Below are 14,133 nucleotides of genomic sequence, written 5' to 3'. Positions count from 1 at the left end.
AAATCAACTGAAATACAGTTATACTAGTTTAGGAGTCAGGGCCTTATTTATAATTGATACTTACTTGTTTGTTGTACTGAATAAACTTTCTTTCTTGTGCTATAAAGAATTATTGAAGTAATACCTTTGAATACACAAATGCAGTGGTCTACAAACATTAGATTCGTCTTTTTATTTTCTGATCTTAGCTCAGAATGTTTCTTAGTGATAGTGTTCGAAGCAATGCCCTTTACCCGCGCATGCGCCCTGCAGTCCTGCGCCAAATCGCGCGGGTCGCCGGGTCACTTTCACTGCGCCCGCGCTAGCGCCTTTTGTCACAAATGGAGAAATTCCATTTCGCAAACCTGCGAACAATGGATTTCGTAACATCTCACTGAATATTATTAGCTAGCTCTAGCCTGGCCTACGAATAAACTTACAACTTTGACGCTGTTTCTTTTGTTATACAGCTCCTTTTCGAAAAGTTGGTTTAAATGGCGAAGGAATCCTGATTGTATTACTCTTTATGTTTTATTCACGATGTTAAACGGGTCTTGAAAAAAAAACTAGTTTATGACAGTTTCTGTACTTTTTCATAATGATGTGACTTATTGTTGATGGCTTTAGGTGGCATTCTCTATTTGGGTCGACTTCCTAATATCATCACAGAGTGTGAACAAAAAGTGTAAGCTTTTCATTGCTGTAACGAACATTGGAATTTCCATACGATAATTAGTATCATGGACACCAACCCGAGCTTAGTCCACGATATGACTCATCTGTCCAGTCCCCACCTTAAGACTTCCCTTCGTCCATATTTGGCAGTCCACATCTATTTTCCGAAGACACCTAAAACCGTGAGTCAAATGACAAAGCGGATATCGGTTTGACAAGAAACCGGCCAGATATAGAATATGACGCAATTGAACAGAGTTTGGACCTTAACGACCTATTTCGACTTGTTCCAGCTGGATGCTACTGAACTATGCTGCATTGGGAGTAAATAACTGGGAACAAATATAACATGTTGATTGTGTACGCGGTTATTATCATAAATAACAGATACCTAATAACGGGTTCTTACCGCGTTTGAAGTAGGGATATGAGACTCCCGATATTTCGACACTGTTGCAAGTGCCATGATGTCGGGAGTCTCATATCCCTGCTTTAAACGCGGTAAGAACCTGTTATTATGTGTTTTAGTTATAACATTTTTAGCTACTTACTTATCTTCCCGGGCATGTCATTAAAGATTGTCGGCGAAATCTCCGTAGATGGAAAGGTATGTAGTCAAAAAACTTATAGGTTTATCGTTGCGTCGATAGAACATTCTGTATGTGGAAAGGCCTGTCGTGGAAAGTGACGTAGATGAAAGTTTCTGACGACAAAATGTCCATAGGCTAAAGACTGCTGGGGAAATGGAATTGAGGGTGGTATTAATATACTAATCTCAGCTTTGAGTCTGCCCTCAAGATCATGCCAATGTGACAGTTCTTATATAAAAACAGGCACTTGACCATGATCTTGACTTGAGGGCAGTCTCAGCTGAGATTGTAATGCATCGTCCTGTCGAATACTCCAATTGCGAATCGGTCGTAGGAGAACGGTTGCAGATTCCTGATGATGAATTATACGTAAGGATACAATAATCGAAACTGACAGAGGGATTACCGTTTCCAACTTATTGAACTGTTGAGGGATGGACTGATTACCTGACACCGTATACGGTACATCATTATAAATACATAGTAGGCGGAGCCAATGCAACTGCTGATACAAACTCCTGAGATGGATACGATGAACGCTTTGTGACAAGGGATCTGACTATCGTCCATCACGTTAGAAACAATCCCTCTGGCGGATTTAACGACAAATTATTGAGCCGCCATAGGCCCCTGACTCATGTAATGACTACGTACTAACATCAGTAAGTAATAACCGTGACCAACGGCTTAACGTGTCTTCCGAAGTACGAATCATCTTACTTTTGGACAATCAGGTGATCAGCCTGTAATGTCCTAATCGAACTAGGGATCACAAAGTGATTTGTCCCCACCGGGATTCAAACCGGGTTCGACAAGCAGCTGAAAGTGTTTTATGTTTTTATTCGCTCACAGTCTAGCATAGAAGCTCGTCATATAAACCTGACTATCAAAAGTGGCTGCACTTCTGTTGTGGTTCTATCCATCCCATTAGGGATTACGGGCGTGTTTTTGTGTATGTGTATGTTCCGGCTAAGTGGGCAGACGGGCGGGTGACGATGATGAATGATTTGTGCGTCTGAGTTTGTTAGGAGTATTATATCGCGGCGGTCATCGCACGGAAGCCGCCGGTTGTCTTGTTGTTACAACGATCATTTGGTGCACGCTGACTAATCTGGGACAAGGAAGGATCGCAGCCATTATGTTTCCATGTCAACCAGCTAATAACTGGTACTAGTGACTTTGTACGCGTGATAAACAACAGCTGATTTTACATACTTATTAAAGAACTTTTTTGAATGTATTTTTTTCTCTACCTCTGTGGGCTAGCGGTTAGAGCGTCAGGCTCACGATCTTGAGGTCCGGGGTCGATTCCCGATATGGAAATTGTGGAAATCACTTTGTGAAACTGTTCTTTGTTTGGCAAGCACTTTTTAGGCATGAATCGTCTAATTGTCTGAAAAAGTTAGATAATTCCGTGTTTCGGAGGGAACTTTAAGCCCGGTTATTAGCCGTAAAAACACCTCCATCAACCCGCAGTGGAGCAACGTGGTGGAGTATGCTTCATACCCCCTCCGGTTGATTGAAGGGAGGCCTGTGCCCAGCAGTGGGACGTATATAGGCTGTTTATGTATGTATGTTATTACTGACATAACATAGGGCGTTCCAAAAAATTGTGCCAAGTCATACTTCACAAATATGTAAGTTCAATCGTTATTGGGAATAATTCGGGTATCTCTGGACTTCGAGTTGAAACTATTATTATGTGCAGCTTGTATATCAAACATACATACATAAACTCATGCCTATTACCCACGGGGGTAAGCAGAGACTATGGAATTCCATTTCGGTCCTGACACACTTCTCTTGCTTTCTCTGCATTCATCCATCGTTTTATACACGCACGCCGGCAATATATCAAAACCTATGGAAAATCTAATATAAATACCACCCACGGTTCGTTGCTCGTGCCGATCACATCGTCACTTACAATTAAAAAAAAAACTTGTTTTATGTACATTATGCAATGAGGTAATTTTCATCAATGCCTTTGTGGAGGGTTAATTCAAAAGACCTTCTACTTGCAGCCAATAGGAAAACAAAAACGTGACGAATTCAACAAAAATGTAGAGATAATTTGGTGAGTCAAAGGTTTTTGAAGTAACTCGAGGAAGGAGCCTTATCACCTGCACTTAGCCGTCTCCTTGTGTGGGAGATAGGTCTATTGAGGAAACTCATTGTTCATGGTTACTGTCGATGGTAATGGTAACTATTACCTAGAGTTACGTGTGTACCTCATTGATTTGCCACAACCGTAGATACGGCGCTTCATACAAAAATGCGGCGAAAACTTGGCGCTTGTTTAGCTATACATTCGTACACAGCGGTATATACATTCAATAAAATCGTGTCGAATTAAGAAAGTACGCATCGTCTTATTACGTATATTAGCGCGTGGTGCTTTGTAACGCGGTCGGGTTATACTGCGACTCGGATTAAGTATTTGTTTTAAACTAAAATAGTAATTTCGGTGGGATTTACTGCGAAAATTAAAATGTTTATACTATGATAACACGCACAATGTCATTACTTATTAGAAATATGATGGTCCATCCTTCTTTCTTCGCTATGAGCTTCTATTTTTGCAAGAGTTTTCCACGATACCTCCATAGGCCCCCTCATGTAACGACTACGTTACTTACTTACATCAGTAAGTAATAACCGGGACCAACGGCTTAACGTGCCTTCCGAAGCACGAATCATCTTACTTTTGGACAATCAGGTGATCAGCATGTAAAGTCCTAACCAATCTACGGATCATAAAGTAATTTTTGTGATGTGTCCGCACTAGGATTCGAACCCGGGACGTCCGGATCGTGAGCGCAACGCTCAAACCACTGGACAACGGAGGCTGTAAGATAATAATGATACATTAATGGTAAGTACTAAGTGGTAAATTTTAAAGTAAAAAAATCTTTAAAGCTATTTAAGCCTACTTTTGAAACATTTCAGTGATGGCGCGTTAACGACTGATTTAGGTAATCTGTTATACACGGTTGGCCTAGTCACATGACTCAGTTTGTTAGACTTGACTATGTCTGACAGGTTGGACGTATTTTATAGTTCTATCGACTCTACAAGGTGTCGCAGTGATAATGAGAATTCGCACATGTAAATGGCCGAAGGCCTCCAGTCTTCCAGTTCAGTGTACTTAGATAGTATCCCAGTAGAAATAACCTCCTTAGAGGAGGCCTCGACAGCTATTAACTCCCTCACGGATCACGTGAGGTCGGTTTTGAACGAAAGTTCAAAACAGGTTCCGGAGATGGAAGACCATCGCTGGAAACTGCCTACCGACATCCGTGATCTGCTAACGGAGAAAAACGCAGCCACCCGCGCATATGATTCCAATCGCACCGAGGAATGTCGCCGTCATTTGCGTCTCTTGCAGCATACTGTAAGAAAACGTATTAATGACATGCGACAGAATCGGTGGGATAATCTTTTGAGCGGCATTGAGCCCCACCACCAGGCCATCTGGCAGCTGTCTAGGTCTCTTCAAAAGGATACGGTTGTTCCTACTCCCCCTCTCAATAGGCCTAACCAACCCCCCGCTTTCGACGATGACGAAAAAGCCGAATGCCTTGCCGACAGTCTCGAAGCCCAATGCTCGCCCAGCACTCTCCCTATCGATCGTAGGCACCTCTCGACGGTGAACTCTGAAGTTCAGCGTAGGGCTTCTGTACCTCCCACCGATCCTCCTCTTCCACAGGTAACTGAGGAAGAGGTCCTAGGTATTATCAAAAGATTTCATACCCGAAAAGCCCCTGGCTCAGACGGTATCACGAATCGTGTCCTTAAAAACTTCGGTGCTCCCCTCATCTGCTTACTAACGGCAATATTCAACGTCGCCTTGAGCAACTGCGTCTTTCCATAGCAGTGGAAAGAAGCAATTGTAATTGGTATACCAAAGCCTGGGAAACCTAAAAACGAACCTTCGAGTTACCGCCCCATAAGTCTCCTCAATTCCATGGGGAAGGTTTATGAGCGGCTCATATTTGCTAGATTACGGGACTACGCCGAATCCAATAGTCTTATTCCACCAGAGCAGTTTGGTTTTAGAACCAAACACTCCTGCGTTCAACAAGTGCACCGTATTGTTGAACATATCTCTAGTAGATTAAACTTAAAAAAAAAACCTGTCGCTACGGGAGCGCTCTTCTTCGATGTGGCGAAAGCGTTCGACAAAGTCTGGCACAACGGCTTGATCTACAAGCTTTATTCACTGGGAGTGCCAGACCGTCTCGTGCACATCATACGAGACTTCCTCTCAAATCGAACCTTTCGCTACCGCGTGGAAGGGACGCTCTCGTCACCGCACCCTATACATGCCGGAGTCCCACAAGGCTCCGTTCTCTCCCCTTTACTATTTTCATTGTATACTAGTGACATTCCCAAATCCCCTAATACCGAATTAGCTTTATTTGCGGATGATACAGCCATCTATTCTTCGTGCCGTGGTCGAGTTATGATGACCGGAATCCTCCAACGCGCGGCCAATGCCTTGGGCAAGTGGTTTCGCAAATGGAGAATCGAGGTAAACCCGGAGAAAAGTGCAGCGGTGTACTTTTCAAAGGGCTATTATAACACGCCACGGTCACGCCGTCAACTTAAAATCATTAAGATGTTTGGCAAGCCGATCCCTTGGGAGGAGCAAGTCAAATATCTCGGCGTAGTCTTAGATAGACGTCTTACTTTCAAGGCCCATATCAAACGTGTGCGCGATCGCGCCGCGTTTGTAATGGGCCGTCTTCATTGTCTCCTTAACAAGCGAAGTAAATTGTCCCTTAGGAATAAGGTGAAAATCTACACGACTTGTATCCGTCCGATCATGACCTATGCAGGGGTAGTTTTCGCTCATGCGAGTCCCTCTCAAATCCACCGTCTACAGGTAATACAAAATCGTTTCATGCGGAAAGCCACGGGAGCTCCGTGGTTCCTTCGCAATGAAAATCTGCACATTGACCTAGGTCTGCCAACCATTGCCCAATGGCTCAAATTAGCTTCCAAACGTTTTTTCGATTCTGCTCCGCACCACCCGAATCCCCTGGTAGTTGCGGCTTCCGATTACATCCCGCTTAGGGACGGTACTGAAAAGTATCGGCGTCCGAAGGACGTAATATACGATCCCGACGACCCGATTACCCTAGCCATAGAGGCAGCCAATCAGCTCGCGACACCAAACACTTCAGGACCCCGATACCGACCCCGCCGGCGTGGTCGACGATTTCCCTCATTCAGCGCTTATCGCTATCGACCCACTAGGGTCGATTAATTCTTTCAAATATTTTTCCTCTCAGACGACGCCCTGAGCCGAGGTTCGCGCCCAACTGGGCACCCTCAGGCCTGTTGTCTTAAATGTTGTACCGGGTGAGAGCCTTCAGCGCTCCCCATTTGTCCGGCCAAGTAGTTAATGCCATCTGCGGCAAATCTACAATAAGTCACGTCAAAAAAAAAAAAAAAAAAGCACATGTAAATTAAATCGTTCTCATTATGTGCCGATGTTGCCCGATATTGGCCGATTGGTCGAAGTTAAGCCGTGGTTGCATAACGGACCGGTGGTATTCAAGGTTAGTGTCGATGCGCCCGCGCACCGCCCGCGGAAGTTCCAACAGACGATAATGAGACGCGATTTAAGTATCGCGCATGTGTGGTATTGTTACTCCATCTGTGATGGCGGCTCGGGAATACCAACATGAAGTTTTAATTATTCATGTGATTCCATTTCATTGATAATATGCAAATAACTACTATTTAGGCAGGTCCTTATTTTATTCCGTAGTGTAGTTTTACACGTTACATTCCTACAATGAGGGACCAGGCTACGTTCAATCTTCTTCTTCTATCGTGTGGGTAGTGAGGTGTAGTACCAACCTCATCAACCCTGGTGTCAGGGTTACTATTGAGCCGCAAAAGGCCCCTGACATGGCTCATGTAACGACTACTTACTTACATCAGTAATTAGTAACCGGGACCAAAGGCTTAACGTGCTTTCCGAAGCACGGATCATCTTATTTTGGGTCAATCTGGTGATCAGCTAGTTAATGTCCTAACCAAACTAGGGACCATAAAGTAATTTTTGTGATATGTCCCCACTGGGAATCGAACCCGGGACCTCCGGATCGTGAGCCCAACGCGGAGGTCGTTACGTTCAATAAAAACAATATAGATGTCATTGTACAGCTTTTCACGCGATAATTACTATTATCTCGAGTAAGTATATAATAAATAAATAAATAAATTATTCCAAAATACAATGTAACGGCAAAAGCGTATTAAAAATAATTGTTGCTTGATATTTGGATCACATAACGTAGAGAATTATGTTGCTACCTATACAGGGTGTTAGTGACATCGTAACGAATATCGAGAGGGATGATTCAGACCATGATTCTGAGTTATTATCAAGTGAAATTTTCCGTGGCAAAATTCATGATTTATTTTTAGTTTTTTTTTTTAATTATTTTCAATTCTATACTTTTGCGATGGAAAATTCCACTTGATATTAACTCAGAACAATCAGCTGAATCATCCCTCTCAGTATTCGTTGCGATGTCACTTACACCCCATACAAGTACATATAGCCATAAAAGTAGATGTGGGTGTTTTTTTAATTATTTTCTGTTCCATATTTTTGCGACGGAAAATTACACTTGATATCATCTTAGAATCATGGTCTGAATCATCCCTCAAAGTTTTCGTTACGATGTCACTAACACCCTGTATTGCTTCTCTTTATTTTGGTGTAATGACAAAGGTCATCATTTTATTTGGTACCTATTTGTGTCTGGGTGGAATAATTTAAACCCAAAAACAAAGATAAAATATGCATATGTCTGTTATCCACGAAGTTAGATGGCTAAACGAAGGAAAATCTGTTCAGCACCGTCTATATTGTTTTTGAAGAATGTACCCTGGTTAGTCCCTCCAAAACGAATTAAAAAGCTCTGCATTGAACTGGTCGGATTTTGAGATAGATGTCTATTGTTTCGTCTTTATTTTTAGAGTCGAAAAGATTATTTTCTGTTGTGATTAACGACCACAAAATCAAAAAAGCTAAAACGAACACAATAAGTACCAAATTTCAAATTAAGAACACTATAGTTAAATGACTAAGTAATGTGAGGCAAGTTAAAGGCTTTCTAAAATTCTAATCAGTCAATGAGTGTCCTCAAATTCTTTACGAGGCTGGTAGGCACTGTCGGAAGTATTACTATACGTACATAAACTATACAGCCTACGTGCGAGTACCTGCGCATGCGACCACAGAGCACGGAACTAGTAAATTGAGCTTGGCTGATTGAGTAGAAGCGACAAGACGGTCATAACAATTACCGTGGCGGAAACATGGCAATTTATTTTGCCCGAAGATTTTATAACGTGATTTTTTTTAGATTAAAATCAGAGAGACTGCCGACTCCCGATATTTCGACATCTTGGGAATATCGGGAGTCTCATATCTCTGATTTAAATGCGGTAAGGACCCGTTATATATGTGTTTATTTTATTTTATTTAATTATGATAATAACCGCGTAAACCTAAAACAATTTTGTAGATTTGCCGCAAATGGCCCGAACGGAATTACGAACTACGGAATGGAACTATGTGGCCGAATTGCCCGAAGAGATAATAATAATAATAAAATAAAAAAGATGCAAAGAGAGTGCCAAGGCTGAGGATACGGTGTAAGCCACATGGCATTTTTATAAGACATTTACTGCCGAAGCCGCTTCTAGCAACCGAGCGTGATTGTGTTCCGTGATCTGTGTGAGCATGACGAGTCGAGTTCGACTGACATTATGACGGACAGACTCACGTATAGGGTAACGGTGCATAGATGGTCAGAACGATGCATTGTCTAGTAGCAGTCGTGTTAGGTAGGGGTGACAGTAATAGTGTTGTGTTTAATTACTTTGTTTACGATTACGACACAGGCGACATAATAATAATTGTAGAAAACGACAATTTATAGTCCTTATTATGTTTAACTTTGAATGTTTTAGTAGGTAAGTAAAGTAAGGACACAAAAAATATTGTTACAATAAAAACACCACAAAACCAATTCCACGGTTTGTCTGTGGGAGTGGAGTTCGCTTAAAAATATTATGTATTAAAATACAGTTAACTAAGTTAGTGGGTGCTTAGGTAAAGATACTGTTAAGTGTTGACTGAATGTTACTTAAGTATGTCAAATTTCATTCAAACTTGAAATGTGAAGCATTTGTAAATGTAGATCGAAATGGATTTAGGATAGTGTCCAAAGATTTCATAGAGTCCTTTTCTACGTTTCAGAGACAGACTAAGAGCGCTTACTGCAGTAAACAAAAATAAAGTATAGTTTAAAAAATCTTAGGTATTTTTGTTTCAATACTTAGTCAAATTCAAATTCTATTTTAAAACGACAAATGTCCAGAGAAAGTGGTCAGCCCTGGTGAAGAGCGACAGGAAGTGGCTACCTAAGTGTCACTGCGGGCGGAAGCTCAGCCTACAGTGCGCACGCGCACCGCACAACTTGTGATGATACACCATCATGCGCAAGAGACCAGTGCGAGGAAACAGGGATAATATCTATAGGATTGTTAACTGGGTACATCCGTTCCAAGGTATTTATTAGCTAAAAGGTATTTATTAAATAAAATGAATGATAGATTTTCTTTAGATTAATACAAATATTTAAAAAACTGCCTGATAAAATAGGCAGTTTTTTTAAATATTTGTATTTCCAAGATAATACTTATTATTGATACGCAAATTGCTTATAATAATAGTTCAACAATATCAAACTTCAAAAAAATATAAATAAAAAAATATTTTTAAATGTTATAGGTTTCCTTAAAACTAATTATTAAGTAAATTAAGTTATCGGATCTTGTAAAATCTAGTTTTCGGATATTTTTTAGATAGAAAAGCGCTAACCTTGTCAACCAACTGCGATGTTGATTATGAATCCGATCATTCCTAGAAGTTGATTATTTCCTGCGCCCAGTACTTCAAATCCATGACCATTTTAAGACCGTATCTCACTATGGTAATTAGATTACATAATTAATTGAATGCGCCTTGTGCAACGACTTAGGTATTTAAGGTATTCAGCTAACCTAATCTAATTAGACAAATGGCAGCAGTTACGATAAAACGGCCATCATTGGCACTGTTTTTATAGCTTTAGAAAAAAAAAGAAAAAAAAAGAAATGAAATGTATTTGAACAACCTCGTTGCCAAGATAAGGCTCGTGGTTAAATGAAATGAAGATGCCACAAATAGATACAAATAGGGTAGGTACCTACTGATTTGTATCAACAGCTTAAGACTCCTTAATTTAGAGGAGATATAGGTCGTACGTTTTGCTGCTCTGTTATATATAAGTTTACTTACAGACTACTTAGTTTGTTTACAGACTGGTTACTCACCCTGGACTATTCAACTACTGAAGACCTCGTAACATAAATTTTCTACTTACCTCTTCCTCATTTTATACCTACAGTCATAATCATAATCATTTATTTGGTTAAAACATGGTATTTTAACCTAGCAGCAGTTTATTTTTAATGCTTATCTTTGTTTTCTTTTCTTTTTATTTTATAATTTTACATTGTAAGTAATATTAAAGTCATCAGACCGAATGTCCTTTTAAAATCCAAACCCCATTGTTTAACTATTGTGTCTGGAAATCTCGGCCTTAGGAGGTTAAGGCTAGTTTTTAATAAAAAATAACTGGTTCCCCAAGATTCAGGCACTGCTTAGTTTGGGGACCCCTGTACAACTCCTGTAATCCAATTAGATTATAAGCACACCTTTATTTTTAAGTAAACATATATTTGTATTTCTCTTATTTTGTGCAATAAAATTATTATTACTATTGTATGTCTTTTTCACATCTCGGGCCTATGGAGGCCCGGACTTTTGGAAGGCGTGCGTGGGGCCGAAGCCAACACGTAGAGGCCCCTTAAGACAGTTTAATCTAAATGTGGTGTGACACCAACCGGCGATTATCCCTGTATGCACTATGGGAGTGCACCCAAAGACAATCCCCGGTTCGTGTAGGACTATTGCAGATTATGGGAACAAAGGGAACTGGGCTATTGGGTTGGGGGTTAGTGGACCGGGATACTGGAGCTATGGGGGACTATGGCGCCTGCTCGACCAATGTTGGTAAACATGGATAAATGAGCAATTATTATTATTACTTCCCTAGTAAAAAAAAGAAACAACAACGTTAACAATAGAATAGAATAGAAATTGTTTATTATAAATACAATAGTGAACACTTGTTCTCTCGTTTTGGGTTGAGTGAACACAATAAAAGACCTAATCAACCCTGGTGTCAGGATTACCATAGAGCACGTAACGTAACGACTAAGTACATACTTACTTAACTAAATAGTAGCCGAGATCGACTGCTTAACGTGTTCTGTGAAGCACGGATCATCTTACTTTTCGGACAATCTGGTGATTCAAGTGTGCAATGTCCTTAACAAATAAAGGACAGTCTGATGATTTATCTCCAGATCGTGAGCTTAACGCTTTAACCACTAGACCACAGAGGCTGTTAGGTCTAGTCATCTCTTCAAATTAAGTTACTTAATGAAACGGGCTCTAGGTGTTATCAACGCGTGTACCCAGTAATTATCTCCGTGGACCTGGTCAATTCACGGCCTGCTGCCGTGGAATCTCCGCGTTGCTCTAGCGTCGACATGTAGGAAGCCGCCATGCATGGCTCCAGGCCGCCTTATAAGGCCACCGCCATGTTATGAAGCCTTCGCTCCGACGAGAAATGCGCAGGATTGCCATTTACGCGCATTTAATAAGCGCATTATCAATCTGTGTCTATAATAATGACCGTTTAAGGCGTGTGCGTTTAAAAATAAACCACTTGTTATAACCTGCAAATGTGTTCGTGAATTGCGGCGTTAAATGATTTATTTTATGGTCGTATAGATTGATTGAGCCGGTTTATATGGCAGTTAGTTAGTTTTTTTTAATAAGTATTCGAGGGTAAGTTGTGATCATTGATCTAGCTGTATCAAATATCTAAGATATTACTTTGGCAAAAAGTGTAAAACTATTTTCAATTACTTACAATTATCTAGTACAGAATATCATGAGGAAATCTGAAACAAAAGGACACAAAATTAATATTAATAATATCATATATCATATTAATATTTATAATAATTATTAATAATATCGAGACTCTCTTATCCCTGATTTAAACGCGGTAAGAACCCGTTATTATGTGTTTTAATCATGACACAAAATTAAAAAAAGGAAAGTCAATAAAGCAACTATAAACCACTATATGTATGCTTAATGCTTACACAGGTTGAATGCAAAAAACAAATCATTTAATGTAACATCTAATTGTACACTTATATTCACAAATAAAGAATTTAATTTGACTTGAAAAGTAACGTAAATTAATGACACGCAGTCAGTACAATAGGTACGACTAGGAACCTTACTAAATAACGTAAGCATACGACTTTATTCAAGTAGTATTTAGTAGCTTATTAGATATGGAAACACAATCACGTACAGCGGCAGTGCACGCGCAGACTGCAGCGATAAATAACGATATGATATAACAGCATGCGCGCGCGGCGGCGAGATCAAAGCTCCGTACAAGGCGGGACGCCTGCGCAGCGGTTACATGTCCTCATGGGAGAGCTGGTAGCCCGGCAACTACTTGGCTACTGCCGCACAACCTGTGTTGGACATCTTAGGTGAATTATGCTGCGTGTTTAGAGTATAAACACATTTGCGTCGGCCAACTATAGGTACCTGCTCACATTTTCATTTTCGTTCGGAAGAATTTGCACTTTGCGTTAGATAGGAGCGTGGTAAAGTGGTTCTGAAGTTAATAAAGAAGATATTTCAATAATAATGGTATGTACAAATAAATTATGTTGTATTTGTATTTTGACTAGACAGGAAGGATTACATAGCATTCTCCAACCACTGAAGCTGTGTGATTTGGACTCATCTGAGATCCTTTTAGTTCTGTGTATTACGTACCTAACATGCCCTTAGCTTTTAAAAAATATATTATGTTCTAACTTGGTTTTTCTAACACTGAGTCAATGTAGTCCTGTGGTTCATAGGCTTGTCTCTCAAATGTGGAGCTCCGGATCGAACTACGATACTGGACTTGCATCTATGTGTTATTAATTTATCTTAAGGGCAGTTTTCGAGAACATCAGGACCGCCTAAGTAGTATCACATATCTCAATAAAATATATGCAGAAAGATTGTACACATTTTGTGCTGAAATGTACTAGGGGTGGTATTAATAAACTAATCTCAGCTTCGAGACTGCTTTCAAGATCACGTGTGACAGTTCTTATATAAAAACAGGGACTTGAGCATGATCTTGAGGGCAGTCTCAGCTGAAATTAGTTTAAATACCACCCTAAAATTATGAAGATATGTACTTAAAAGCTTTGAACGACAATCTTTCTGCATATATTTGATCAAAATAATGATGTAATACTACATAGGCGGTTCTGACGTTCACCAGTTTTCACTAATACAGTTGTCTCGACCATTATATACGACGATACGGCCCACCTATGGTGGGTACTTAGTTCATCTTGCGATGAATGTACGTCTGGCTACCCCAATCGGGGTATAGTCAGCAGCTTAGGCAACGCTCGCGCTAGTAAACTTACGTAGTTATTATTTCCCGTGTTTATTTGGTAATGTTTCCGTAACTTACATGCTAAGGGTCTCTTTCTACCAATTGTCGACGTACGTCGGTTTTGGTACACAGTGACCCACATGCAGTATCTATGTAGGAACACTTTCCACCAGCTATCTACTGAGTAGGTACAGTTGCGGGTTCGTACTGTTATGTAACATTTTTTTTTGACGTGTCTTATTGTAGGTTTGCCA

The 14,133-nt window shown here is 40.3% G+C and overlaps 1 protein-coding gene across 1 annotated transcript in view; it reads right to left on the bottom strand.

Moving 5' to 3' along the window:
- Window positions 1-14,133, bottom strand: part of LOC126380291 (inverted formin-2) — a 96,857-nt gene that overhangs the window by 27,782 nt on the left and 54,942 nt on the right. The window contains exon 3 of the mRNA XM_050029599.1: window positions 12,323-12,353. The gene's annotated coding sequence lies outside the window, so the exon portion shown is untranslated. The remainder of the gene's footprint in view (window positions 1-12,322; window positions 12,354-14,133) is intronic.

This window comes from Pectinophora gossypiella, chromosome Z (assembly GCF_024362695.1).
Source record: "Pectinophora gossypiella chromosome Z, ilPecGoss1.1, whole genome shotgun sequence".
NCBI lineage: Eukaryota > Metazoa > Arthropoda > Insecta > Lepidoptera > Gelechiidae > Pectinophora > Pectinophora gossypiella.
Note: the sequence above shows the minus strand (reverse complement) of the source record. Positions and strands in the feature narration are given on the sequence as shown.